The sequence below is a fragment of the Fistularia commersonii genome, chromosome 18 (assembly GCF_037954325.1).
Source record: "Fistularia commersonii isolate RoL2024-O1a breed Wild chromosome 18, RoL_Fcom_v1.0, whole genome shotgun sequence".
NCBI lineage: Eukaryota > Metazoa > Chordata > Actinopteri > Syngnathiformes > Fistulariidae > Fistularia > Fistularia commersonii.
Window position 1 is genome coordinate 2,523,891 of NC_141301.1, and position 21,736 is coordinate 2,545,626.

General features: G+C 47.2%; 1 protein-coding gene across 1 annotated transcript in view; it reads right to left on the reverse strand.

The window, feature by feature from the left end:
• The window catches only part of tenm4 (teneurin transmembrane protein 4), a 191,243-nt gene extending 188,675 nt beyond the window's left edge, over positions 1–2,568 (reverse strand). Inside the window, exon 1 of the mRNA XM_086164949.1 lies at positions 2,265–2,568. The gene's annotated coding sequence lies outside the window, so the exon portion shown is untranslated. The remainder of the gene's footprint in view (positions 1–2,264) is intronic.
• Positions 2,569–21,736: the final 19,168 nt, after the last annotated feature.

Here is a 21,736-nt window from a genome sequence, read left to right on the forward strand (position 1 = left end):
AGCCTTCTGTTCCAAGGGGGCGTCCTAATTTGAGCTCTATCGCAAAAGTCATACGTTTAAGAGGACAACTATTTCACGGCATCTGTTAATGACGACCCTGCAAAATTGTGTGTGTGTGTGTGTGTGTGTGTGTGTTCACGGCGCCACATCTGACAGGTTCAAAGGTCACAAGTTGTTTGGCCACGAAACGCCTCTCGTCGCCGCAAATGTCGCTCCTTCTGTCGGCTCCCCGTCCGCTCGGTCCCAGAGCGACATAAAAAAAAAAAAACGACGACGCGGCGACCTTTGACCTTGCCGTTCCGCTCTCAGAACGCGTCTCGTACCACCGAACCCCCCCCCCCCTTCCGAGCCGTTCAATTTTTCCGCCGGGCTTCACGACACACTTATAGAACCAGACGACGTCCAACCGCCACGTCCGTGAGGTCCTCCAATGAAAAACGTGGATTTTTACAGGTAGAAGAACCCCGACTATCACCTGGCTACGTCAGCTTCGGCCTAAACCTCCAACAGTAAGTCCACTATTCGTAGTCGTGGCATTTGCAGCGTGTTAAGAACTGCAAAAAGGAGATGGAGGAGAAGAAACTGATTTTTTTTTTTCCTCTAAATGTGCAGTGGCTCCTCAGAACGCTCACCTGGATCGGGTTTTGTTATTTTTCCGATGTTTTTCTTAAAGGCCGGATCTCGTTCCCGCAAAGCAGGGACAAAAAGAAGGCGCATTCGGGTCGGAGACGACCGTGTGTGTGTGTGTATGTGTGTGTGTGTGTGTGGGTGTGCGTTGGGTAAAAGGGAAGCCAGAAGCAACGGGTTGGACAAAAAAAATAAAATAAAAATAACCGCATCGGGATTTTAGCCGATGTTCCCAAACGCAGCGCCGGACTGTGGAAGTATTTTCTGTTTTGGACGTCAGTACTCGAAGTATTTGACCGGATTACTTCGAAATCTGCTCTCTGGCTGCCGGCCTGAGTCTGCCACCACATGAGCACTCCAACAGTACTACCTCAGAGGTGTGTGTGTGTGTGTGTGTGTGTGTGTGTGTGTGTGTGTGGGCAGGCTGGCTGGCTGTGTGTCTCACTGTGTGCTGATCTTATGACCAATCAGAGTGCTGAGCTGGTCTGGGCAGCTGTGTGTGAGTGTGCATGTGTGTGTCTGTGTGTGTGTGTGTGTGTGTGTGTGTGTGGTGGGGGGGGGGGGGGGGGGGGGGGCAACGACTCTCAGGGGTCCCACTCATGCTTTCACTCCTCCAACTTCACGTTTGGAGAACTTCAGAACACTCACACGGAGAACCTTTGTTCGCTTGGATCTGAGCGCTGATTGGTCCGGACGTTTCAACCAGAGACTTTGCACATTATACACACACACACACACACACACACACACACACACACACACACACACACACAGATTGCATGTTTGGATTAGGGCTGGAAGCTGAAGAGAATGAGCTCGTACTCAGGAGGGTGTTTTCAATGGATGTTATTATAATTATTATTATTATTATTATTATTATTATGTTTAATAATAAGGTTGTGGTGCGTTCAGGTGTTTTGAGAAAAAATCGGAAATTGCGATTCATCGCCTGAAAAATAAGTTCCTAACCTTTCGAAAAACAAAATAAAAAATTAAAATTTAAAAAGAAATAAACGGGACGCGGTCCGGGTTCCGCCCGGCTCCGAGCCTAACGTGCATTATCCGGTACCGGACGTCCACGCACGCCACGCCACGCCACGCACACGCGGGACACCTTCACCTGCCGACTCCAGCTCGGTTATTTACGTGCCCGTCCGCGTCGACGGGGACGCGCCGCACCCCCCCCCCCTCCCGCACCACCACCACCCCTAACGCCGAACCGGACTCCCACGGACGCGCACGGTGCACGCACGGATGAACGATAATCATGCGGGGCGGGAGGGAGGGGGAGGGGGGTAAACACGCACATATGTACATGAAGGTGGGGGGGGGTAATCCACGGATGCAGGTGGAAGCCGCCGCGACACCACACACACACACACACACACACCACTGCCCCACACCCACCCGTGTCCGTCCGCTAACTTGCAGATTCACGGACACGGACCCCCCCCCCCCCCTTCCCCCCCTTTCTCCTCAATACATTCGTGCACGTCTGCAACCGTGCACGAATGCAACGAGGAGGGGACGAGGCGGGTCAAGTTCTCCGCCGCTGCGGTTGCGTGACGCGCCGTCCGGCCGTCCACGGCTCCCCCTGCAGAGCTTCCACGGCGGGAAGGAGACACGGAGGATCTCACCATTCTGGAGGCGCGTCCCCGTCCTGGACCCTCCAGGAGAACCTCCTCCTTCTCCTCCTCCTCTTCTTCTTCTTCTTCTTCTTCTTCTTCTGGTTCCTCCGAAACAACAACAGAGGAAGAAGCAGAAATCCTCAGCGCTCCTCCGCTCGTCCTCCTTCCTCCTCCTGCCGTGTGATAGTAAAACCGGAGCGGCGTGCGCGTGGAGCCGTGCACGACACGACACGGCAAAAAAAGAGGAGGAGGAGGAGGAGGTGTGGAAAGGGGGGGGGGTGAGATAGAAAAAAAAAAAAAGGAGAAGAAATCCTCCTCCCCTTCGTTGGCTGCTGCTCCAATCCAACGCTGCTTTCGCGGGGAGACACGCACGGACGTGCACGCTGACACGCACGGCTCCGGTGGGTGTCCTGCGTGGAGGGGAAGGTGCACGGGTGTGGAGGAGGGGGGAGGCGGTCTGCGCGGCGGGAGATGACAGGCTGCGTGATCCCACCCCCCACCCACCCCCCCCCACGCACACACACACACACACACACACACACACACACACACACACACACTACCTTCACGAGTCGGGAGCTGCGTGTGAGTGTGCGTGGACGCCCCCTTCCCGTGCGTTGCGAGATCGCCCCTGCAAATGTCTGCTCCTCTTCCTCCTCTTCCTCCCTCTGCTGCAGGAAGCGGCCGCTCGCTGCCATCCCATATTTTCTCCGTTACCCGGGTGACCGTGACCGACTGTCAATCATCAAATTTAAAAAAAAAAAAAGAAAAAAAAAAAAAAATCGATCGATCGATGATGAACTAAAAGCTTTGTGGAATTGGATCAAAAGTTTGTTTGATAGTCAGTTATTAAAACAACATTTTCTAATTACATATTTTGCAAATACGTCATAAATTCGTTCCCAACTAATTCCCGTTATAATTCTCTTTTTTTAATATTTTAATATTGGGGTAAAATGTCGACTTTTTAAATTATGTTTATATTATTGTTATATATAAATATGATTATTTAATCGACATTTAGCTGATGGAGTCATCAGGGGGCGGGGCCAAGTTGACACCTAGGCAGGGGGCGGGGCTTAACCTGGACAGGTGACCTGTCAATCACATACAGGGAACCACCCTTGCTTTCACGCCTTCGGACCATTGAGGGAGCTGCAGGAGGAACCCTGGAGAACCTACAGAGGGGAACCAGACAGGCAGAAGGAGAACCTGGAGGGAACCCATGCAGGAGAACATGGAGAACCAACAGAGGGAGAACATGGAGAACCAACAGAGGGAGAACATGGAGGGAACCCATGCAGGAGAACCTGGAGAGCCAACAGAAGATAGTCCGACAGGCAGATGGAGAACATGGAGGGAACCCAGACAGGAGAACATGGAGAACCAACAGATGGAGAACATGGAGGGAACCCATGCAGGAGAACCTGGAGAACCTGGAGAACCAACAGAAGATAGTCCGACAGGCAGATGGAGAACATGGAGGGAACCCAGACAGGAGAACATGGAGAACCAACAGAAGGAGAACCTGGAGGGAAACCATCCAGGAGAACCTGGAGAGCCAACAGAAGATAGTCCGACAGGCAGATGGAGAACATGGAGGGAACCCATGCAGGAGAACATGGAGAACCAACAGATGGAGAACAAGGAGGGAACCCATCCAGGAGAACCTGGAGAGCCAACAGAAGATAGTCCGACAGGCAGATGGAGAACGTGGAGGGAACCCATGCAGGAGAACCTGGAGAACCTGGAGAACCAACAGAAGATAGTCCGACAGGCAGATGGAGAACATGGAGGGAACCCAGACAGGAGAACATGGAGAACCAATAGAGGGAGAACATGGAGAGAACCCATGCAGGAGAACCTGGAGAACCTGGAGAACCAACAGAAGATAGTCCGACAGGCAGATGGAGAACATGGAGGGAACCCAGACAGGAGAACATGGAGAACCAACAGAAGGAGAACCTGGAGGGAAACCATCCAGGAGAACCTGGAGAGCCAACAGAAGATAGTCCGACAGGCAGATGGAGAACGTGGAGGGAACCCATGCAGGAGAACCTAGAGAACCAACAGAAGATAGTCCGACAGGGGACAGGGGATAGCCCAGACAGGAGAACATGGAGAACCAACAGTGGGAGAACATGGAGGGAACCCATCCAGGAGAACCTGGAGAGCCAACAGAAGATAGTCCGACAGGCAGATGGAGAACATGGAGGGAACCCAGACAGGAGAACATGGAGAACCAATAGAGGGAGAACATGGAGAGAACCCATGCAGGAGAACCTGGAGCACCTGGAGAACCAACAGAAGATAGTCCGACAGGCAGATGGAGAACGTGGAGGGAACCCATGCAGGAGAACCTGGAGAACCAACAGAAGATAGTCCGACAGGGGACAGGGGATAGCCCAGACAGGAGAACATGGAGAACCAACAGTGGGAGAACATGGAGGGAACCCATCCAGGAGAACCTGGAGAGCCAACAGAAGATAGTCCGACAGGCAGATGGAGAACATGGAGGGAACCAAGACAGGAGAACCTGAAGAACCAACAGAAGATAGTCCGACAGGCAGATGGAGAACATGGCAGGAACCCAGACAGGTGAACATGGAGAACCAACAGAAGGAGAACCTGGAGGGAACCCATCCAGGGTGAACATGGAGAACCAACAGAAGGAGAACATGGAGGAAACCCATGCAGGAGAAAATGGAGAACCAACAGTGGGAGAACCTGGAGGGAAACCATCCGGGGTGAACATGGAGCAACCCCATGCTGGAGTGAACCAGGGAGGAAACCACGGGCCTCCTAGAGAACATGGAGAATCCAGGAGAACCTGGAGTTCACCCAAAATGAAGAGTACCCAATTGGAATCGAACCCGAAACCTCGAGCCTCGGACCTCCCGGCTCTTTCGGCTTCTGGGTGAATTAAAACAAGAGCCGCGGGAAGCGTCTCCTTATCGTAATCACGGAGCCGCGTCTCGTCCAAATGTCACCTGAGTGTTTATCTGTCAGCGATATGCTAATGCGCTTTGTTAAAGCGAGCGACCTCCAAGTCCGTAATTACGTTTTGGGGAGTTGAACCTATAATCAACTGGAGTGCCTGAGAAGGAGCGGCGACAGAAGTTCTGCTCTTCCCCCGGCTTCCTTTCGGACCTCCGGCTTCCGGGGTTTGTCGTGTCGAAGGGGCCGAACGGCCGCCTCTTTTGGGGTCTTTTGTTCGGCTCTGGGTTTTCAAATCCGAGTCTCTCTTCTCCCGGGGGTCGGTCAAGAGCTCCCGGCCCCGGGAGCGTGTTTGGTCACCAGGTGGTGACAAAAGAAGGGGGCCTTCAATTCAACGCATTGTCCGGGAGAAGCTAATCCGCCCGGCGGGCCCCGCGGCCCGGCGCCGCTCGGGGCTCGGCGGACGAAGGAGTTTAACTTCCTTTCAGATGTAAAAGGGGTAGGAATGTAAGATTTAACTCGATTCTGGCTCGCAGGTGTCGGGGTTTCTTGTATCCGCCTTCTTCGGCTGGTCCTTTGGGGTCACCGTAGCCCATCAGCTAACCCTCTCCTCCTACATGCTAACTTCCGGTCCTCTTTGCCTCCGTAAAGCTCCTCTCTGGTCCTCCTCCAGGTCCTGGCATCCTTCTAGCAAGATCTTCACCATCCCTCCTCTGTACAAACCATCTCAGAACTTTTTCTTTCATGCTCTTCCATCACCCTGTACACTCTCCTCCACCTCTTCTCCACCATCGCCCCAGACCGTTGACCCATCCAAAATTCTCCGCCTTCTTCATCTCTGCTCCCGGTAGCCTCACTTGGATTCCGAGTTCTCATCCATGGAGGTAGTCCACCTTGTGGAGGAGAAGTGTTGATCGGGTCAAGTTGAGAGTGATGGAAAATCTGGAACAGATATTTGCTGACCAGACAGCAAATGTCATACCGGAAAGTGGGGTAATGGTCACAGGAAGAGCAAATAGGGAAGCTAAAAGGCTGGGGGCACGTGGAGTGGATCACCAGATGAAGATAACATGCTGACTACAGATGTGAGTCAACTGGTGAGGGGTGGTTCTGACGGGAGGAGACCATCAGGAACCCCAACGGAGTAAAGGATGAAGAAGGGGCCGCAGAAAGGACGACAGCAAGGAGGCCCGGAGAGGTTATATGGAGGTGAAGAACTGTCGATCTTGCTGGGTCAAGGACCGAAGATTTAGCTAACCGCTAAGCCAGGCGTGACCAAAGTCCGGCCCGCGGGCCGAATGCGGCCCGTGTTGAAATTAACACCGGCCCGCAACTTCTGTCATAAAATCAATAATATGTAGCCGCCAGGACTGCTGACCACAGAAGATGGCAGTAGACCCGTGGCCGCATTCTCGCCACTAAAAGGGTGATTCTGATAAGAACCTTAAATTTGTGTTCTGTGTTAAAACATGAAATGTAGGCCAGTTGCAATAAAATAATCATGAAAAAGTTCATTCGCATTTAATGTTAACGATTCAAAGAATGCCAGGCTGAGTGGTCGGCCCTGGTACGTTTATACCTCACCAAATATGGCCCTCTTTGCAAAAAGTTTGGACATACTGAATATCGTTTGCTGTGTTTTGCTCGACGTTTAGCAAGGAAAAACTAGGAAATGCATCCGCCCAGGTCGTCTCCAGAGGACCGGGTGAAGGATACCAGACTCCGACAACCTTCATCCCTCTCCTCTCCAGAGCATACCCCTCTAGATGTTCCCCCTAGCGCTCCCTTGCTCTCGATGTAGATCCCAATGTCATCTGCAAACATTGTAGCCGTGGAGTTTCCCGTCGGCCCGTCCGCGACCCCGGCGAACAGTAAACCGCCAGTAAAACCAGAATAAAACTCGGGAAAAAGTTTCTTCGCCTCAAGGTTTCATCAGTACCTTTTTTTTGTTTGGCTTCCAGCTAAAAGTTTCACGGCGGCAACTTCTTTCACAGCTCGATCCAAACCGCCGAGGCTCGGCACCCGCGGGTCATTCCACCGGCGGGGCCGTCTGGCGGTAACGGCGCTCGAGCGTGAAAAACCTCCTTTCATCATCCTGCCACTCTGACTCTTCCCGCCTCTTGCGTGGCCGGCGGCGCCGGGATCCTGTGATAGGATTATTTGAAATCAATCCGCCCCCGCCGGAGTCGGAACTCTCTCTTTTTTATTTTATTTTTTTAAACTTTGGCTCTTCCTCGTGCGTTCCCGGACGTAATTCCCCGGTTTGTCGAAGAACGCCTCGTTTTGGTTTGTTGGTGCTCGTTGGTTTGGCACATTTGGACTTTCTCTCCACGTACCCCTCCCATGTTTATTACCTCTCTCTCTCTGGCTTGCAAGTCCAGTGGGGAGCACTCCTACCTTTTGGCAAGAAGGTACCTTCTTCCATTCCGGTGTCAAACTGGCTTATCGGGTTGAGACCTCCGGGTTCTCCACCGTCATGGTTCAGAAGTTGACTAACCCGGGTGCCAAAATCCCAGTTAGGAACAGGCGGTTAGGCAGAAGGCACTGGCGTACACCGACGACAGAAGCCCGATAGGGTCAAAGGGAGGCCAGGGGAAGGGCGATGACATGCACCCACTCTTTTAAAGTCAGATTTCCAAATATCGGAGATGAATTAAACAGAGTAGCATAGATTCTCCATTGCACTACTGGTTGTGTCTTATATCCCTTATCACATACTGGTAAGGTACATATTTGATTTAAATGTTGTTGTGGTCTTACGTCTACTTAGAAGTGAAATCCATTCGCCTTTCCAAACATCTCCATGACTTTGGTGCAAAAGTCCTCTTTATCTTTTTTTTTTAGTTTTAAAAGTCTCTTTGTCTCAATGGAGATTATTGCTATGGAGGTTAGTCTGATTCACAAAAGACACAAATTCGGCGATATCGACACAAAAAAATCACTGGGATGATCGAAATCGTACAATAATAACATTTCTATCACAGATCAGCGGACAAATATATTTTCTATCATTATTTGGTTGTTTTTTTTTTTTTGTTTTTTTTTTTATGATGCCGCCGACAAGAGGAAGGAAATGGAGTGAATGGTGAGGGATGAGGCGGGAGACAAAAAAAAGGAGGAACGAGAGCAAACGGCGTCGGCAGGAAACCGACGTCTCCAGCTCCGGAGAGGATGAATCAGGGACGAAGAGCTGAACTTCACCTTTTCTGTCGACATCTCCTGTTTTTCCGTTCTCCGGCTGCCGCCAGAAACTCCGATACCTGGCGCGATACTAGCGGTAATGCCGGTATCAGTCGGAGTAGAAGGACTCGATGTAGAAGCGGGTTTTACCTCGTTTGCTTTTCATTGCCGGGGATTTATGTGTATTTTAAAGTGGGAATCCACCAATCCGTTAAGACGTAAAATCTTCTTCTTTGGGCTGTTCCCTTCAGGGAACTCCTCAGTCTGCTTCCATCTAACCCTCTCCTTTTACACCAACTGACTCAATGCCGTCTCTCTTTGTATCTCCTCTTGGTGGTCCCGCCAAGGTCTCCTTCCTCCCTGATCTTCATCAGGTCCTCCTCCAGGTCCAAGTCACGATCATCCAGGAGATCTAACTTGTCCAGGACTCTTTCCCTCCTCGCTACCGACTTGAACTTCCTCGTCGTCTCTGCTTCCCAACTTCTCCTCGGTGTCTCTACCTGGATGGTCTCACCTCCGTCTTCTGCGCCCCCTGTTGTTATTTCGCTAAAATCTGAAGACAAAAACAGCAGAGTACTGTAAGAAGCGCTCGAAGGGAGCAAAGCTCCGCCAACACCGAACTCGGGATTGATTACCCGACCGTCCCCGAGGTCCTGGAATTAAGCCTTTCCTCAACGGTTTCGCTGTAAGTCAATCGTCATGCCGTACGCCCGAGTCCGACGCCAACCTGTACCCGGAGTTCAGAGTGAAAAAAGAAAAAAACGCAACTCCCGGGCAGGAAAAATCCGCGGAACAGAGGCGAACGCAAGTGGAAGCGACGTCTGGGAGTCAAAAACCAGATCAAAAAAGGGTGGGAGAGGAAGAGGCACTCCGCGAAATTTTCTGGATTCAATAAAAGCGAGAACAAGGGGCCTCGACTTCAAATGCGGTGGTTGTCGCGGCGGCGCAGCTGTTTTCCCCTCATCAGAACACCAGATGATAAATAAGATTCCATACCTGTTCGTCGGGAAACGACAGGTACGTGAGGCGGACGTAAGCGGCGCTACCGCTGATCCCGCCGCCGCCCCTGTGATAATTAGCTCGACGTATAGCCGCGGCGCGGGGAAAGTCGCAAACCCAGACCTCCGACGCTCGTCTTTAGTTTTAGGAGGCTTTTCTCGGATCGGCGCTGTCGGGAGGCCTGTTTGATCCGTCCGAATATTAAGATTAATCAAGCAGGAACATAAGAGGAAGTGCAGTTTTCAACCGGTTTTGAATAATTCACCCCGTCACTGGGAACTTTTTTCAGTCAGCGGCGCCGTATTCTTTATCGGAGGAAATGATTTAAAAAAGTAAAACATCTTTGCTTTTTGAGTCAAGGCTCAGCGCAGTGATTCAAATGATATGCCCCATAAAACTCCTAATTAGAGAACGTCGGTCTTTGCCGCACTCCCACTCCCCTGCCTCCTCCTTCCCCTTCCTTCTCCGCCGCTAATGAACGGCTAATAATGACAGGCGCGGGCGCGGCGTGTTTTAGCGCGTGGGGTCCGCGCACGCGCTTTGACGCCGATATCCGGGAAAGCTAACGCGCGGAGGGATATAATAAACACAGGTTTTCGCGATGAAGCTCTCCTGATGTTACGTAAACCTCAAACAAGTGCAGACCCACATTCTCGCTTCTATTTGAAAACTTACATATACTCTTTGAATATTTCATGTCTATATATTTTTCAAGGCCTACTTTAAAGCTAGCCAAATGTCTAGCCGCCCGCGGGTCGTGACGTTCGGTAACCTCCCGGGCCATGCGGGAAAGTCGGGATTAATCTCGAATTAAAACCCACAGCGGTTGATTGATGTGTTGTTTTTTTTCGGGGGGCATCGCCGCGGGAAATGACCGCGGGCGCGGCTTTGTGGTCGAAAATGCTAATAGCGACGCCGCGCTTTGCAGCTCCCGTACCGCGGTTATGGGAGCCGGCGCGTCCGTAAATGTTTCAGAAGTCGCGCGTTGCATAATCTATTTTAAGTGGTGCCAATATGAATATTTAAAGCGCCGTGTCAGTTTAAATACAACAGCACGGGATGAGATGGCACTAAAACAAACAGAGGGGCCTTAAGTACACATAGGAAGTACTGCACGGGGGGGAAGTACTGTGTTCCCCTCTAGCTGTTTTGCTAAAAACTCCGATTTGATGTCCCTCCGCTCCGTCGTTCATCAACACCTTTATTCATATTTTTCGCTCCGTGACATAATTCAAGATTTTACTTTTGTGGTGGAATGATGACTTTGTGCCCTTGGGATGGAAGAATACGGTGCGCCGAGTGTGAAAAATCCGCAGGCTAATTCGTAGACTGACAGTTAGCATCACCAACTCCGGCTCCAAAATCTGTCACGGCAATTTTTTAAATTTAATTTAAAGAGAAGTAGAACGTATCTCCCGTGTCGATCGGGACGACGCAAACTAATGTTTACCACCGTTATGTACCAGCTTATGTGCACAAGTGGCTACGTTAGCATCTCGGTCACCCGGGCGCTATCGGATCTCCAGCCGTGTCGGCTTTGTTTGCGTCGTTTCCGTTGAAGTCGGGTCAAGCGTGGCCCGACTGGAGCGAGCGCTTTTTTTGCATCAATCAGCGAAAAGTACCTGGTACCCTGTACTTTTTTAGTAGCTGCTGTGGTCAGGGTCCAGAGGAACAGTCAATACTAGATAAGTCTTTATTAGTCCCACCGTGGGGAAATTCAGGATGAACAGCATCTCGGACAGTAAGCACACAGAAACACACATTGTTGGCCAGAATATGGACTGATATGAGATGAGATGAGAACAACTTTATTTATCCCGAAGGAAATTGTTGTGCCATATTTATATATACATGTATGTGTACACATACAGGACTGTCTCAGAAAATTAGAATATCGTGATAAAGTTCTTTATCTTCTGTCATGCAATTACAAAAACAAAAATGTCATACATTCGAGATTCATTACAAGTCAACTGAAATATTGCAAGACTTTTATTATTCTAATATTGCTGATTATGGTTTACATCCTAAGAAAACTCAAAAAACCTATCTCAAAATATTAGAATATCATGAAAAGTTTTTTTTATTTTTTTATTTGCGTTGCAGAAGATAAAGACCTTTATCACAGTTTTCTAATTTTCTGAAACAGTCCTATATACACATACCTATATGTGTGTGTGTGTGTGTATATATATCTATATATATATATATATATAGATATATATATATATACTGCTCAACAAAATAAAGGGAACACTTGAACAACACAATGTAACTCCAAGTCAATCACACTTGTGTGAAATCATAGTGTCCACTCAGGAAGCAACACAGATTCATTTTGACTTGTTTTAAGGACATTACATCAAAGTTGGATCAGCCTGGATTTTGTTTTTACACTTTAATTTTGAGTGTGATTCCTAATCCAGACCTCCATGGGTTTTGATACAATTGATTTCCATTGATCATTTTTGTGTGATTTTGTTGTCAGCACATTCAACTGTGTAAAGAGCAAAGTATTTCATAAGAATATTTCATTCATTTAGATCTAGGATGTGTTTTTTAAGTGTTCCCTTTATTTTTTTTGAGCAGTATATATATATATATATATGTTTGTGTGTGTGTGTGTGTGTGTGTGTGTGTGTATAAATGAATGTGATATACGTGTGTGTGTGTATATATACATTACATACATATATACGTATATATGTATATACATATATATATATACCTATGTGTATGTATATATATATATGTGTGTGTGTGTGTGCGCATATACATACACATCTATGTGTAAATGTATATATATACATATACCTATATATGTAAATATATGCTGATGTGTATGTATATATATATATATATGTGTGTGTGTGCATCTAAGTATGTGTATTCATATATAAATATACATATATACATACATACGTCTGTTTATATATTTAAACTCCCAGACCGCTAAGCTACACAGTAGCTTCCAGGGCTCGAGGAAGAACATAAATGCTGGTAATGTTGGTTACCAATGTGGGCTATAATAAGACGGGAGTTGGCTACCAGCAGGGCTACCAGCGGGGGCGAAGCAGCGCAGGGAGAAGATAGAACCGCTTCAATCCATCTGGTTGTCCATGTTTTTTTTCTTTTCCTCACAATGCACTCGGCTCTCCGTATTGTCTTGTCGTCTTCCTCTTCTACTTCACGGTGGTTTGAGGCTTAGAACCGAGTTCCTCGAAGTTTTCAGTCCGAAAGCGTCCGTTATTATTGACCGCGTTGAGGAACAACCCAGATGTTTCAGTCTGTAGCTGAAGGAGCCGCCAAGTTCCGTGACGTCGTCCTGCAATGTGTGGGACGTCAGAAATGACAGCTTTGAGTATCATTCTGGGATCGTCCCAGGACGATCAGTCTGTCCAGCCTCTTCTTGTCCGCAGCTAACATGCTACTGGGCCACTGAAGAACAGGCGGCTAACGCTAACCCCGGCGTCGAAGGTCTTGAGGAGAGCCGTTTGGCCGAAGAATGAGCATGTTATCAGATGCATTATTTGGAAATAAGCGCTGCATGTTAGCATGGCTTGCTGCATTTCTCCCACTCTAGCTAACAGGCTACAAGCTGTCAGGATACAAGCTAGCGGGATACAAGCGACAAGCTAACAGGATTAAATCTGTCAGGATACAAGCTATCAGGATATAAGCTAAGAGGATACAAGCTAATAGAATACAAGCTAACAGGATGCTTCCGGCCAAGATCTTGGTTTTAAAGTGAGAACTTGTTTGCACATAATAACGGAAACGGTCTCTTCACTTGTCGGTGGCCTCAATTTATTTTGTTTTGAATTTGTTAATTTAATTTACCGCACACATTCGTACACATACATACATCATTGCTATTGTCACTCTGTTTATATTGTCATTTAGTTGTGTATTTTTCACCCCCACTGTTCCGTTATGTTGTCCATTACTATCCCTAACGTTGTTGTTGTTGTTGCTGTCTATCTATTTGTGGATGTCTTACTATCTTCTCTATTTACATTTAGACTCATTTAAATTTACTTTTTTTTATTTTTTTGATGATATAGCTGCGGTGATAAAGGAATTTCCCCAATGGGGATCAATAAAGTTTATCTCATCTTTCTCTGTGTAGCAAGAAGCTAATCGTGTTTAGCATCACATCGAAAACCAGCGGTCCGGATGCACCGCGTGGTTGCGCTTTAAAAACCCAGACTTCTACGGAGCCAAAGGAGGGAACGCATCCGGCACGCTAACGTTTATCCCGTCGGGCTGAGAATGCGCGAATATATTGACGCCGACGGTTGCAAATGCATGCCAAGTCCAACCAGCTGCACGTCACAAGTTAAATGCTAACATCTCGCCGCCGCCCCGCCCAAGCCTGTCAATTCCAAGCTTTTGCCCTCAGTGGGTAACAGGATCTGGGCCTCGAGCTGCATCCACATGATTGATGAAAGATTAAAAGGATTGTTGAGATTGAAGGCACATTTAGCTCCGCGCCGAGGTCCAATTTCTTGTCCCCGTGCCGGCGGCGGGGGTGCCGTCATGCAGATTACGCGATCGCCGCGGCGACTGACAATAACACGAAACGGTTGTGAGGGAAAGACACGGCGACATGGCAACGGGAAGGAGGTCGGCGGCCTCTCTGAATCAGACCAATCTCTTTCTGCGGTGTCAGATATCACGGGAGCGAGAGAGGCGTTAGCGGAAAGAAAAACTGAATTTGTGTAATAAAGGTGTTGTTACCGGGTACTTACTGAACACCTTGGTGATAAATCCTCACGATAGCATGTTATGGTATCAAATAAACCCATCGGTTTATTCACCTTGAGGCTGTGCGAAGAATAATCCCGTGCACCTTCCGTCACGGCCGCGGCGAGCACTCCGCTGAGCTTTCTTCGCTTTTACCTCTGAAAATCCCAAAAAAGTCATTTCATTCGCAGCCGAAGTTGCGCATCAGGGATTCGGACGCCGGGTATCGACGTCGGGATCACGGACACCACGTGCTTCCCCCGCCCGCTGCAAATGTGCATTTTTTTCTGTACTAGAATAAAGTATAATTGTGCATCCGTAGGTTAGCAGGGTATTAGCTTTATGGTGTGTAATTTTATTTTTTTTTGTTTGTTTTTTTTTTTTTTTTTGCAGCGTGCATGCGCGGACACAACACACAGCAGGAAATATGAAGTGCAGCGAACAAACCCTCAAGAGACAACGCCGAAAATTATTCAACAGGGATGATAAGAACGGCGATAAGAGATAATGAGATAAACGAAAGTCGCCCGAAAGCTAAGACGGGGAAATATGACGAAGCGTACGTAGCGCTTAGCTTCACCGTGACGACGAGGAAAGACCGATGTGTTTACTGACGGCCGAGAGTTGCAGTATCACGCTTCAAACGGCGCTCGGAAAAGCCGTGCACTGCAAAACGTGCACATTGCAGCCATTAATCCTGACTTCATCAAAAACAGCTCAAGTTGTTTTATTTATTTTCGTTTTGTAGGTTAAAGTGTTTTCTATATTGTGCCCCTGAGTTAATGTTGCTGATCAATTTGAATTTATTATCATTTATTTATTTTATTTTTCAGGATCAAAATCATTCAGTCGGTCAAAAATGTTTATAGTTTAAATAAGGATTTTATTTTTTGAAATTCCCAGCAAAACTGATGCGCTTCAAGTCTTTTCTGTTACTCACTCAAAATATGAATGTTTTTACATATTTATATTATTAAAATATTAATAAATATCAACCATGTTAAGATTAATAAATAGTAATAAACTATCAATATTTATATATATTAATAAATTATTAATGTATCATTCTGTATTAATAATATCAATATAATTATTCTGTGTTGCAAGATGATCAATATTTCTTTCTTTTTCATTTCTTTAACGTTAATAAGGATACAACATCACGCAGAGGCCTACGTATAACAATTTTATTGACAAATTATACTGTTTTTTTTGTTTTTTTTTCCCCCCTGGTTTACAAAGCGACGCTATTCGGTTGTTGATGCACTTCCTCCTCACCGCCAGAAGGTCTCCGGTTGGATTCCAACTGGATCTACGTGGGGTTCCTCAATCTTCTCCGGTTTCCTCCTCCAGTCCAAAAACATTAGAATATTCAATTCCGCGAGAGCCCGGCTGGACCGGAGGGGGGAAAAACCAGCCAGCTGGAAAATGCCTGCAAAGGCGGCGGCTGCGTCGACTCGCTTATATATTTATTTTAGTCTAAATGCAAACTTTAAAGCTTCAATTAAAACCGGCATCTCGATTTGACGCCGGCCCCTTTCAGTGCATCCAGACATCAGTCGGGGCCGGCAGATTAACTCCAACGCAACTCCCTCCGCCGGCAGCCTCTCAGCTGCCGGTGGAGAAGCAGCCGCAACACTTCTTCTATTTTTTTTTTTTTTTTTTTTTTTTGCTTGATCCTCGAATGCGAGAAAGACGAAGCAATGTTCGACTTCTCCCTCCATTTCAGGGACGGCGGAGCCAAACGCAAGAGGAGGAGGTGGATGAGGAAGACCGGCCAGCGATGACATGTGTGCCAGATAAACATCCTGTAAAATGATCAGAGAGGAGGCTAACGGATCTGCGCCACTGTGAGTAACCGGTTCTGTTTTCCCTCTCCGACACACACACACACACTCACACACACACCTCTCTGTTTGTGCCTTGTCTCTGGACGAGGCGGGCGGATTAGACGGCGGTCAGATTCACTGATTAAAGCAAATAAAAGCCGGGGCTTTTAATTGAACTTTTGTTTTTTTTTTTATCCGGTTTTAATGCGACTGCTGATAGTGTCAACGTGGACGCCACACACACACACACACACACACACACATGCAGGCCACTTTGGATATGAAGATAAATAAAAGAAAATGCAGCATCGGGAGTGTTTTGCGCCGGGTTTCGGGTTCCGGGTCGCCGCCGGACTTCCATTTCCGGGATTTTCACCGGGATTATTCTAGAAAACTTGTCTCCTTAATCCACCCTTGCCATGTTCTGCCGGCGTCACGTTGAGAAAGGAGGCGACAAAAGCAGCGGATGAACGAACGGCACGACTAGCACCGGTTGCGTAATCTGAGATCAGCGATTAAATGACCCGCAATGGCTTGTTTCTTAGATTTTACTTAGCTGACGGCTAACCGCTAACAAGAGGGATTGAGATTACCAAGTGTTTTGCCAGCGTCCTGGAGATGTAAACTCTAACATCCAACCGTTGCAAATCCATTCGAGATCTCCGCGGACGTCCAGAAGCGTGAATGAGCGAGTGAATGGTCGCGTCTCCAAAGGTAGACTGGAGATAAAACAGTCGTCGTTTTTGGTCTCCAAGAGAAAATAATCCTCCGCAGGATGAGAAGAAGCCGCCAAACTCCCGGCCGTCTTCATCACCTTCTGCAGGAAACGTAGAGAACATCAGGGTCGGCTACATTTCTTTATATGAATATTCATTGTATTCACATTCGTTTGTGTTTTATCAGTTCAAAGAGGCCGATTCCACCTGATACCAGCTGCTATTTTTTATACAATATATATATATATATATATACGCTGCTCAAAAAAATAGCAGGAACAGTAAAATAACACATCCTAGATTTGGACGAATGAAATATTCTCTTTAAATACTTTGTTCTTTACATAGTTGAATGTGCCGATGACAAAATCACACAAAAATGATGAATAGAAATCAAATGTCTGAACCCATGGAGGTCACACTCCAAATGATAGTGGAAAAACACACGATAGCTTGATCCAATTTGACGTAATATCCTAAAAACAAGTCAAAATAAATCAGTGTTGCTTCCTAAGTGAATAAACCTGTGATTGACTTGGAGTTACATTGTGTTGTTAAAATGTTCCCTTTATTTTTTGGAGCAGTAAAATTTTATGTGAATATATGGATGTACATCTATGTTTCTTTGTTTTTTGTTCAACCCCTTTTTGTAATTTGTGTGTATATATATATATGTATATATGTACATATATATATATATATATATATATCTGTCCTTTAGCTTTTAATAGGCATAAAAGTATTTTTCTTCTTATTATTATTATTATTTAGTTATACAGAAGATTGATTTGCTGTGGCGACCCCTGAAGGGAAAAGTAAAATAAGTATTTTGTTATACGCACATGTGTGTGACATTGTTGTAATTTTTATGATCCTTAAATATGTGTATATATGTATACAGATGTATATGTGTCATGTATGTTTTGTATATATTGTGATACTGAAATGTGTGTATTGTATATGTATATAGACGTGTGTGTACATTTGTATTTATGTATTGTATAAATGCATGCAGGTAGTATATGAATTTATGTATATGCGTACATATATGAGCCCTTTCTGTCTGTTTTAGACGATAATAATGTTTTTTTTTAATCCGAATCTTGAATTTTTGGGTCGTGCAAATGAGAGTGTGAATGGTGGCGTGTCTGTATCGACAGGAGAACCTCGGTTTACGAATTTAATTCATTTTTTGACTCCGGATGAATTTTTCCCAGAGAAATCAGTGTAAATCCCGTTGATCCATTGACCCAATAACATATTGTACTCTACTGAAACTTTTTTATACAGAAAGGAAATAAGATAACCTTAATTATAACTGCGGTTTCTGGTGTTCTTTCTCTTCTTGTCATCACTTGTACTCGGCATTTCCTTCGTTAAATCAGCAAAAGTAAAGCCTTCTGGCCTACGAGACCCTCGCTAACGCTATCTCCAGCTAGCTGTCTGTCATTAATTCAAACTTACAATAACTTTTCCACTTCTTCTAAGTCTTGAGACCTTTGCTTCATTAGCATAACCTGCCCTTTAGCCACATCGGCCGCCTTTAGCTCCTCTGTGTCCTTTGGCTTGACTTAGCCGCGTCGTAGTAACACCAACACCGCTCTCGTGTTTAGCTACTATTTCTTTTGTCAGATCGGTTGTCATTCTTGGCTTCTTGTTAGCACCGCTAGCACTCTTGACTTTTTTGGGGGGCTAGCTTACTGAAAACAAACGTTATAACAGGAAGACACAACAATGTCCAATGTAAACAATAATGAGTAGCATTTTTTTTGCACGACTGCTGCTGCTCACAACGCCATGACACGGAAAGCCCATGAGTTTGTTTGCTTGCTTGGTTGTTTATTACATGCAACATGGGCAGCTAGCCGGGGTCCGGCGGCGCAAATGAAAGAGAACCCTCGGCCGAAAGAAACGCCAAGCGTCAAAATCGCTAACTCGCTTCGTTTTAATCATCGTCATCGTCATCGCCATCTTTGCGGCGGCGCTCCTGTCCATTAGCAGCGTGTCACGCAGCTAGCCGCCAGCTCCTCTCTGGCATAATCACCTGTTTGTCTCGTTAGCAGCGGCGCTAACGACGGGACGGCTGAAGCCGCTCCCGCTGAGAGGACGTTAATGAGCAGAAACATACAATGCCACAATCTTCTTTCCCCAGCTCTGGATTTCAGAAACACGCTGACGTTGATTTCCTCCCTTTATTTTTGGTTTGTTTAAATAAAGAAGCAGCTGCGTCGGGGCTCAAGATCCCGGCGTGTCGTCTGCGGTCGGAAAATGTGCGTAGAGAACCGGCTTTTTAATTGTCTTTGCTCATTTATGCTAACGCTACGTTTGTAAATAAGTCCGTTTCAAACCTCGTCAAACGTCCCGTGTGTTAAACTTTACGTCGCCATCGCAGTGAGGAATTGCATCCACCAGAGGGCGCTGCAGAGTTCACCAAACATGGCGACGGCAAATCATGTACTTTCTGAGAACGACGTAGTTAAATACTTAAGGCCTTAAATACATCTTCTTTTTCATACTGGAAGCTAGCTCCGCTCTCCGACAAGTTCTCGCGCAAATCTTTTTCTTACCGTCCTAAACAGCGTTCGTCGGAATAGTAGATTTCCGATAATAATGACTTTCTTCATGTATTTATGGTCGATGGCAACGTAGCCATGAAACGCCGTTGGTCGAGGACGTCATAAACCAAGGAGTGTTTGTGTTTCACCTTCTGGTAATGCTGTCCCACCGGTTGCATTTGGCTACTCATCTGTTAGCTCCCCAAAAATGTGCAAAATACACAGAAAATAAACTGGCTTAACTTTTTGCCTATATGAGCATGACTGCTAAGATAAAAGAATAAGATAATACTTTATTGATCCCCATTGGGGAAATTCGTTTGTCACAGCAACGCAACAATAACATCAATAGATATGAATATAAATAGAAGAGACATAAATAGATGAGACAAGGGACAACAACAACAACAGCAACCGCTTTGTCCTTCACTCTCCACATCACCACCGATTCAAGATTGTCCAAGTTCCTGTTCCGGGCATCTGTCTGTGTGACCGGTCGGTGTATGCTAGCTTAGCATGTGCTCACAATGCTAGTGCTAGCATGGGCATTAGCACTGATTTACCTGAAAACATATCAGTGCAGAAGTCAAGCGTGGTCCCCTGCTGACGGACTATATGGGAGGGAGAGTATCTAAATTCGATTTTACTTCCTCGTCTGTACATCATTTTATAAACATAGCAAGATGCATAAGTGAGCGGCTGAATTAAAAATCCCTCCACTTCTTCCTGGAACAGGTTGGACATTCAGCTCTGGCTTCTATTTATGAGTAATAGCCCTTTAATTACGCTCCATATGCTCATCGATGGAGTATTACGGTATAATGTCCATTGAGTGCCTTCAAATGTCATCCAGTTATTCACTATCTGGTGCATTAATTACATCAAATCCTGCATTTCAGGCTTTTCAAACACACACACGTGCACGTACACACCTCTCACACACACACACACACCTCTCTTAATCTCAAAAGGAGCGCTGGCTGAGCTTTGCCCTTGAAATTCTGTCATCCTGACCCGAGACCATTACTCTCCGGAGATGTATGATTGGTGGCGACTGGCGGAGATAACAACTGCATGTCCATCAAAATCAAGTCGCGGCTCTCCGGTCGCGACCGTCTCAACGCCGGCTGAAGCGCGGCGTCGGGGTTCCGGGGTCGACTCGGCCGTTCGGCGGAACCGCGGCCGGCGCTCGCGACAAAAACGTGGACCCAGGAAATAGCTGTAAGATGTCAGCGCAGACGGGCGGCCGGAGATGTAGCGGCGGCCGTGCAGCGACGCATGCAAATACGTGGCGCTACTTAGAGCGTTTGCATTCCGAGAGCGGCGTCGCTCGTAGAGAGAGAGGGAGAGGGAAGGAGCGGGGAGGGCGATAATCGTTTCTGCAGCATCATAAAGTGTTTGCCGCCGCAACAACAACAACAATAACAGAATCCTCCGTTCATCCGATGTCTTCCTCCGCGGCGGAGGGAGGGCCGGATCCCGGTTGAGTCATCGGCGATCGATCAATCCGACCGAGAGACGGCGTCGCCTGGTTTCTGCCCCTCCGCCGGGTCAGGAATATAAATGTAATCAGGATTTCTTTTTTTTTTTTCCCCCTTTTTCATTCTTGCTTGTGCATCGCCCTCAAGACCACTCAGCCATTATCAGCCTCTGAGCACAGTGTCGCCGCTCTTCCCCCTCAAAACGCCGCGCCGCCTCTCGTATAAATGGCTGAGTTACGGCCGGCGCCGACGCGAGACGAGCCGCCGGCTTGTAAATGAGCAGCGTGGACGGCATTCCGAGTCACGGCTCTCCGTGACGGCTCGCCGTTTCCTTTTTACTGGCTGGCGATTTGTCAGTCGCTGCCAAACACTCGGACTGGCAGGTACAAAAAAATTCTTAGTAAGGGTCGGTATTTGTCGCCGGAGCATTGATTTCCAGGCGGCGGCGGGAAAAATCAAGAATACCGAGGGGGAATCAAAAACATTTGCACATTATTTGGTAAACCACAGAAACGTGGCATCGAAACGTTTTCAGGCTGAGGATGTTATTTCGTACAGGAAACAGAAACGGTGAAGGTTACCGGGCTGATGCCGCCAGGTCTCATTGGCGGTGTCTGGGCGGCTTGAAATGAAATGAAAACCCAGGGGTTTACTTCTGTCTGGTTGGTGTGATGCTCAAATGAACCCTGCCGCTCTTTGAGATGGTCCAGAATGGTAAGGCTGGTGTGAAGCCTCGAGTGAACCCTTGTGCCTTCCGGTATGGTCCAGTAAGTTCAGGCTGTGGTGAATGCTCTAAAGAACCCCCCTGCCTTCTTTGATGGTCCGGAAACCCCAAGCTGGTGTGAAGGCTCAAGCGAACCCTGATGCCTTCTTGGATGCGCCGGTCCAGTAAGGTTTGTGCGAACACTCTGCTCAAACCTGGTGCCTCCTGGGATGGTCTGGTCCAGTCGGGCAGGTTTTTGGATTGTCAAATCAACCCTGGTGCCTTCTGGGGTGGTCCAAAAGGGTCAGACTGATGTCAAGGCTCAAGCGAACATT